This window comes from Dipteris shenzhenensis, chromosome 24, assembly GCF_047967505.1.
Source record: "Dipteris shenzhenensis isolate YYH24624 ecotype China chromosome 24, Dip_SZ_1.0, whole genome shotgun sequence".
NCBI lineage: Eukaryota > Viridiplantae > Streptophyta > Polypodiopsida > Gleicheniales > Dipteridaceae > Dipteris > Dipteris shenzhenensis.
In genome coordinates, this window is record NC_141619.1 from 51,194,010 (window position 1) to 51,201,626 (window position 7,617).

Genomic DNA, 7,617 nt, shown 5'->3' on the forward strand with positions numbered 1-7,617 from the left:
AAAAGTATTAGGTCCTTGATTCTCAAATTTCTCATGAGGATTTGGTTGGGGAGTATCTAACATAGAGCCGCTACGTCATGTCGAGTCATTGAAGGACAACACATATTTGGCTTCATTGCTGGGGAACTCAAGGTATGGGTTCCATTGTGAGCTTTTGCACTTATCGAGGCTTTGTCTTGTTGGAGAGCAATGAAGTACAAGGATTGTAACTCAATACTAGTTAACCTTTGTGCCTTGACCCCATAAATGACAGCTAAGCTGATAGCTTCTGAATTTCATTCATAATGGATTGTCACAATGCTTGAAGAGCCAATTGAGTGGTCAATTGATCTGCAAAAATTTTGTGAACTATTTTTTAGTGTGACCAAGCATTGACTTGAACTTAAAGTGAGCTTATGGTATGCACCAAGTAAGATGTCATGACCTCATTGGGTCTTCATGTTGAAACTCTTCAATTGATGATGTTGGTGAACAATGCCATGATGATGAAGCATCGCTATTTTGAGTAACACACTGAGAATTTGCCCAATTATCTTCAAAATTGTCGAAAAAATGTTGCCTTTGAATAGCTAAACCTGTTGTGTTAAAGACTGTAATCAATTTTGGTTCGTGTTGTTGAAGTTGCGGTGATTTTTGGTTCAAAATGAGCCAAAATTTGGTGCAATGATTGATCTTGGAAAGAATGTCCAAAATGAAGGAAAATGTATTCTAAAACTTTTTCACAAGATGATCTTCCATTATGTGAAAGGTGGGCTTTGATAGGATTCAAATTGGGCTTCAAATGACTAAGACAAAAGGCCTTAAATTAAGGACAAAAATGGTCAATTTTTGAATAAGGGGCTCTTTTTCCCCCCCTTAAAAGAACACTAACCTAACCTGATGTACTATGGTTAATTTGATGAACTTAAGGGTTAGTTTCTATGATAGCTCTCGCCCTTTTCTCTCTCTCTCTCTCTCTCTCTCTCTCTCTCTCTCTCTCTCTCCTGCTGCATAGTGCCCCAGGTTGGGTAGGCCTGTTAAAATCAAGGGGGCAATGGTGAGGAGAGGTGATGGGAGATGATATGATTGTGGTGACTTTGAGTAGAGACAGTGGTGGCTGATGGCTGGCCGCACGTAGCGTGAGAGGGCATCAATTGTGGCAACGATGCATTGGTACGATGCCTAAGGGTGTGTGGTGGTGCCTCGCCCATTGATGACGCACAACAACCATGGTACATAATGCCCGAGGACACATGCCTCCTGGTCAACGGTTCTTGATGATGTGTACCACCCAAGGGTGCATGCCACTTGGCCTACGACACCTAAGGGTGGCCTACCCATGGTGCCAAATGACGATCAATGATACTAAATGCCTGCAGTGCCACCGAAGGGCAATTGGTGCCTCTGCTAAGAGCAATCAATGATGCAAAAATAGCAACAGAGGGGAGGAAAGTATATTGGCTAGTGGGTTAGGGGGGTGAGAGTGTGCGGTGAGAGGAAGGGGGGTTTTAGAGAGAGAATTAAAGAGAGAGGTAGGGGGAGGTGAGGATGCAAGAGGGGAGAAATGGATGAGGGGTGAGGAAGGGGGTGATAGGGGATGGTGGGGTGGAGTGCAAAAAGAGATTTATATTATCATCATTTGAACTTCATACATCATTTCAAGGTCGGACACTAGGGAGAAGCTTGTCATCTAGGAAAGCCATGATGCTCGTACCTGGTCACCCTCACCTGAACTAGCTCGTGTCCTTTCAGTCATAACTCATTCGTTTCCTTTTGCTCCTTGATTAGCCTTTCCCTTTGGACCATTCTTTCCTTGCGTGTTGGTGGAGGGTACATCTTCGTTGCCTTGTGTCTTTTAAGAATTTCTTCTATCTCCAGGCATATTGTTTTGTTCAATAGGTACGGCTTCATTGCCACCATTGTCACTACAATATCTTGCGGACCCAGTTCTTTTGGTACTGCTTTTACTTGCATCAAGGGCTAGAATCTTACTTGGGTCAGGGGCATCTACGGCAAGATTTCCATCTGCATGTCATTGAGAGATTTAGTCTACCACCTCAGTGTCAAGGGTGGGAGCTGTTGGCATCTACTTTGTGTAGTACTCCCTCGGCCATGGACTCATCTACATAGGCAGAGTAATAAGAAGAACAGATAGGGATAAGAAACACCCATGATGTTTGTGAGCCACAAATGCATACAAAGGGTGAGTGTGCCCCCCTCTCACACCTCGATCCTTGGCAATCTTGAGTCCACCATTTCTCTAAGAGGGGAGAGCGTCTTCTTTAAAGGCAATAGAAGTTAAAACACGAGAAGTTAACACGAGGAGTTAAAACACTAGGAAACACTAAGTCATAACCCAAAGCTTAGTCTTCATAAATAGGGAAGCACACCTCTCCCATCAGCACCCTATCCTAGGTGCTAAGTTTCGGGAGATAGCATGTGATGTTGATGGACTCTGTTTTGTGCTCACCACCATCTTCAAAAGTGTTTGCTTAAAATTGCATTTTGCACTTGGATCTGAGAGCTTGAATATAGGTGGAGGGTGTGTAGCGAAGGTGATCTACTCTCTTAAGGCTGCCATCAACATCACCATAGCCATCTCCAATGCCATACTTCATTCATCCCTCTATTCTATCATTACTTTTAGGAAGTGCCCCTAAAGTAAAATTTTCCACTTTGAAAATTTTGCAAGTTTTGCATAGAAGGGACAAGTACCAAATCGATTGTGGTAATGGACATGGGAAAAGTTGACCAAAATCAAGGAGTCATGTATTGTAGTGGTACTTTGCCATACTAAGATTCTTAGACATCATAAATTTTTTTCTCAATTTTTAAGAAGGCAATATCAATCATTTCTTCAAATATAAACACATACTACCCTTTAAGAGATATGGCTCATTAAACGAGTCGATTTGTTGTTTGGGCCTCTATCTGCTGATTAGGATTGAATTTGAGCATGGGTAGATGGTCATAAATGGTGAGAGACACCTATAGGACTACTGCTAGAGCTTCATTGTATTTGGCACTTTCCTTGAGTGTCCTCTCATGGCTACCTCACATCTACAATGCATGTTTGTCCAAGAGGGCTTACAACGTATCAAGATCCATGCATGTAGGATTTTGGACAAGATATTGAATACAAAAACCTCTCCAACACAACTCACATAACTCTCTTAATTGCCTACAAATGGATTTTTACTATTGAAAGGAGGCAAAACGACCTATGAATAAGCCGATAATCCCAATTTCCACTAGACTTTATCTCTCCTTAAATTGTCCTCATCATACAAGAATATCATGACAAAACCCTCCATCCAATCAGAGAAAAGTAGAGAGTTTTCCTTAAACCAAAGTACTCAAACTATTGTGGATAAGCTTGAGTTCATCGACATTGAATCAATTAATCCAAATACATTTGTGTGATCCATGACCATGTAAAACCACCACATATGCACATACATGCAAATCAAATGCATGCAAGGACATTTCACCTATAAGAAACCAATAAAAGGGAGCTCAAACGCTTAACTTTGAGCTTGATTCATAATGATTTCAAGATTCTAAAAGGAAAATAACTTGTACTACATGCCCACCATTGCATGCCAAGTCCAAAACATGAAGAGGGAGGCAAGATTTGCTAAGGGGAGGATGGGAAACACAAGAAAAGAGATTCAAATAATTGGAGATCCAGCTACACAAACTTGAAGGCACATGGTTTGCCCAACAAACTCCACATATACTACTTTGCAATTGCAAATGTATACCATGCAAACATAGAGACCCAACTTTTACTCAAAAACATTAGGGTTTTGGAAGTGGAGTCCTTCAAGCTCAAAGCAATGGGGATGCAAAAGCATATATATTACAATTATGGGACATACCTATCTTTTGGGATAGAAAATGTGACATACCTTTCATCATCTCAAATATTCAGGATCTTGAGTTGCTACGTAAAATATCAAGTAACCTCTTGATGATCTCAAGTTACATTATCTCGACTATATTACTAACAAGTCCATCCTAGTTTCCCCTACAAAATAACTAGTTTTTATTAAGATGCCATGCCTGTCATGCAAGACAAGAGAGCATAAATTCATTGTTAAGTAAATTTATAGATTCCAACATTCACTTTGATCTCAATTGAAAAAACCACTCGTGACAACTATTCCCATTAAGGCATGGAAATCCACACAAAAGCTAAGCAATCCAAAGAAGCATGATCATACTTGATAAAAGTTTTAAAAACACATTTTTGAGTTTGATTTACTTGCACTTGATCTCATTGACATTAAGGAAGAGCATGGGTCCTCAAACTCTAATCTACATACAAAGCATGTTGTCGTAGCATGTGTCATGAACTTTGTATCTCCACATTCAATTTGAGGTACCAATCATATGGTTCTTTGATGAGAGCTTGTGGGAACATGATTAAATAATCTTCATCGTGCCTTGAGGTGCCTCCTAACCATTTTTCTGAATAAAGCAATGAATTCTTTAGGGTTAACCCTCCTTGAGAACATAGGCATGTAAGCAAGTGGATCATTTTGCATGTCAAGTTCTTGTGGGATTGACTCCAATTGATCCATTGAATTATCGGTACACATGCCGAGGTATTGGGGGTAGTCTTCTAGAATCGGCTCCCATATGGGTTCCATTGCCAGCTTTTGCACTTATTGACGCTTTATCTAATTGGAGAGTAATCAAGTACAAGGATTGTAACTCAATACTAGTTGACCTTTTTGCCTTAACCCCATAAAAAATAGTTGAGCTAATAGCTTGTAAATTTCAATCACAGTGGATTGTCACAATACTTGAAGAGCCAATTGAGTGGTCAATTGATCTGCACAAATTTTTGGAACTATTGTTTAGCAAAAGAAGAAACACCTCTATTGTAATTCTTGGGTGGCGTGGCTTGGGTGGCATCCAAATTGCACCTGCTAATGTGTTCACTCACTAAGCATGGTGAGCTCCTTATTGTAAGCATCAATCAGTCCACCAAGAAATCTTTTTCCCTATCCCACCAAGACATGAAGATAGCATCAGTCTTCATAACAACATCATTGAATTCGTAGTTATTTCTAGCAATCCAGATGAACCATCGTGCATGTACTCTGATTTGAATCCATTTCTCTTGTTTAGTCCTAAAGGCATCTCCTAGCAGAATAGCTTTCCAATTTCTTGCTTCCCCTGTTGCCATAACTAAATAACCTTCTAGAATTTTCTTGCATGAGTACATAAAATGAACTCGGTGGAAAATGTCTTTAGTTGATCCCAAACATCTCATGCATCTTCCATCCCGTCCCCCTATGTTAAATCCTCTTGAATTAGTCCACACTTCTTTGTTCATGTGATCCAAGTCAAACAAAACATCTTCTTAGGCATCTTTTATTCCCTCCATTCATCCCTTCTATCCTAGAAGTTCCACCTTACATTAAGGGTTTTGAAAAGTCAATGTTAGAAGAAGGAGTGGAAAAAAAGGAGAACTTCCCACCCCACTGAATTCCCTGCAATATATCCAAAAACTTCCTCCCTTCCACTGAGTGTCACCTCGCCACAAACCTAGCCTGCTGCTTCGTGCTACTGACTTTGGTTGTTTAAAGCAGACTATCTTCTAATTTCTAGCCAAGTTTTCCATCTAAACTACTCTCTATTCCATAATTGTGCCCAGGCTTTGGAGTCCTTTCTTGAACACGGTGCTGGCCAAAAACAAAATACTCATCATTCAAGTGATCACTTTGAAAATCTTAGATGCCCAAATAGAATCAATTGCCATGAAATCTCCCTTTCTATAGAAAAGAATATGGGACTTTATTTCTTCAAAGGCCTTCCAGATGGACTACCAAAAGCGGGTTCCCCTTAGTTTAGCAAGGCTCAAGATTGCACAGGGTAGCAAGGGTGGGAAATCCTTCCACTTGCATGCTCTAAGAGGTCTGACCAGCTTCATATTCCTGAGGAGAAGTTGTCCCCAATCACAATCAAGGTTCATTATGGCCTTGATTACACAGTTGCACATAATTACTTGGCAGCAAGGGCTATGTCAACCACCCCTAACTCCCCTTCGTTCTTAGGTTTGATGCAAAAGGTCCATCTAACCTTAGAGATTCTAGTGTTCCTCCCCAAGAGGAAAGACCTGCAAATCTTGATAAATTTGTCCAACACTATTTTAGAGGGAGGCCATCAGAATAGGTAGACAATTGATATAGGGTAAATGAAATGATTAAGAACCATCCTCCTGCCTACAATATTTGCTCATAAACTAGTCCCACCTTTGATTCATAGAGATATCAAAGCCATCTTCTTTTGAATTTTGAGCGCTAGAGCTTTGGCAAAAAATTAATAGCTATAGTTCATCATAGTAAGGATCCTCCAATTACTTAATTCATCTTTAGGCTCTTCTTTGGGGATAAGTTTGATAACACCTCCATTAACATGGCTAGGCAAGGCTCCTTCCTTGACACTTCCTTGCCATAGAAGAAGAAGATAGCGTCTTATCACCTCCCAAAAATGCCTTGTAAAATTCAATTGGCAATACATCATCCCTCGAGCTCTTCCCATCAGCCATGATAGTGACAACGTCTTTAAGTTCTTCAAGGGAATAAGGTCTGTGAATAAAGACATCATCAAATCTCTACATAGTATTCTCTCTCACAACCTGACAGAGTTCTCTAGCCCTCTGAACATCCTCATCTAGTACTATGGTAAAGGACGATAGAGATTGAAAGTGGCACTGAATGAGCTTAATGTTCTCTTCTTTGTTGTCAACTAAAATGTTGTCAGATCTCTTTAAGAGAGGGACTTCCTCATTAACTCTCTTTCTTGTTATGAGCTTGAAGGTTTCCTTGGTTGGCGTGTCCAACTTGCTTACCCACCATTCCCTAAAATACACCCTAGTGTCATTTAAAATTATTTGCTCATGTCTTCTAAGGTCTTTTTTTGTTTTTAACAGTAGTGCTTGTGAAAGGCTGTCCCCTTGTCTAGCAAGCTCCTTTAGTGACTTTACAGTGTCTTGAATTCTATCCATCCTCTGAGCCCTGATTTCCCCCCCATCTTTCCTTTCCTTTTTAAGCATAGTCTGAATATTTTCTAGAATCTACTACCTTGGCCCACAAAACTAAAGCTGGGGTCTATGTTGAAAAAAAGCCTCGACCCAAAATGTTTTGACTCTGCATTGAACACTCATTAAATCAAATAGGTTTGGGTATGCTTTGAACCAGGAGGAGCACTTTTGGCCAAATCCAAAATCACATGAGAGAGAAATAGGCATGTGGTCTAACATAAGTCTAGCCTCCATGTTTGTCCCATTGGAGGGTGGAAGGCTTCCAAACATATAGATAGGGAATGCTCAAGCCAGAGACATTTGGTACCATTTGCGTGTCTTGTAAATACATTCAGCGTCTCGAGCTCTACCAAGGGTACCAAGGAGGATCCTCCAAGAAGGATATTGGCATGTTGCTAAATAGGAAACAAGAAGGCTTACAAGGGCTCAAGATCTAGACCTCAATGGAACTTGAGAGAGCTTGGTTTTGGAGGTAGTGGCTTGAGAGCTTCTAGAAAGGGACCAGTTTCATGGAGAACTATTTTGAGCAACCACAAAGTTTGGACCACAATACTTAGAGCTTGGAATGTCTAGTTTGTTCC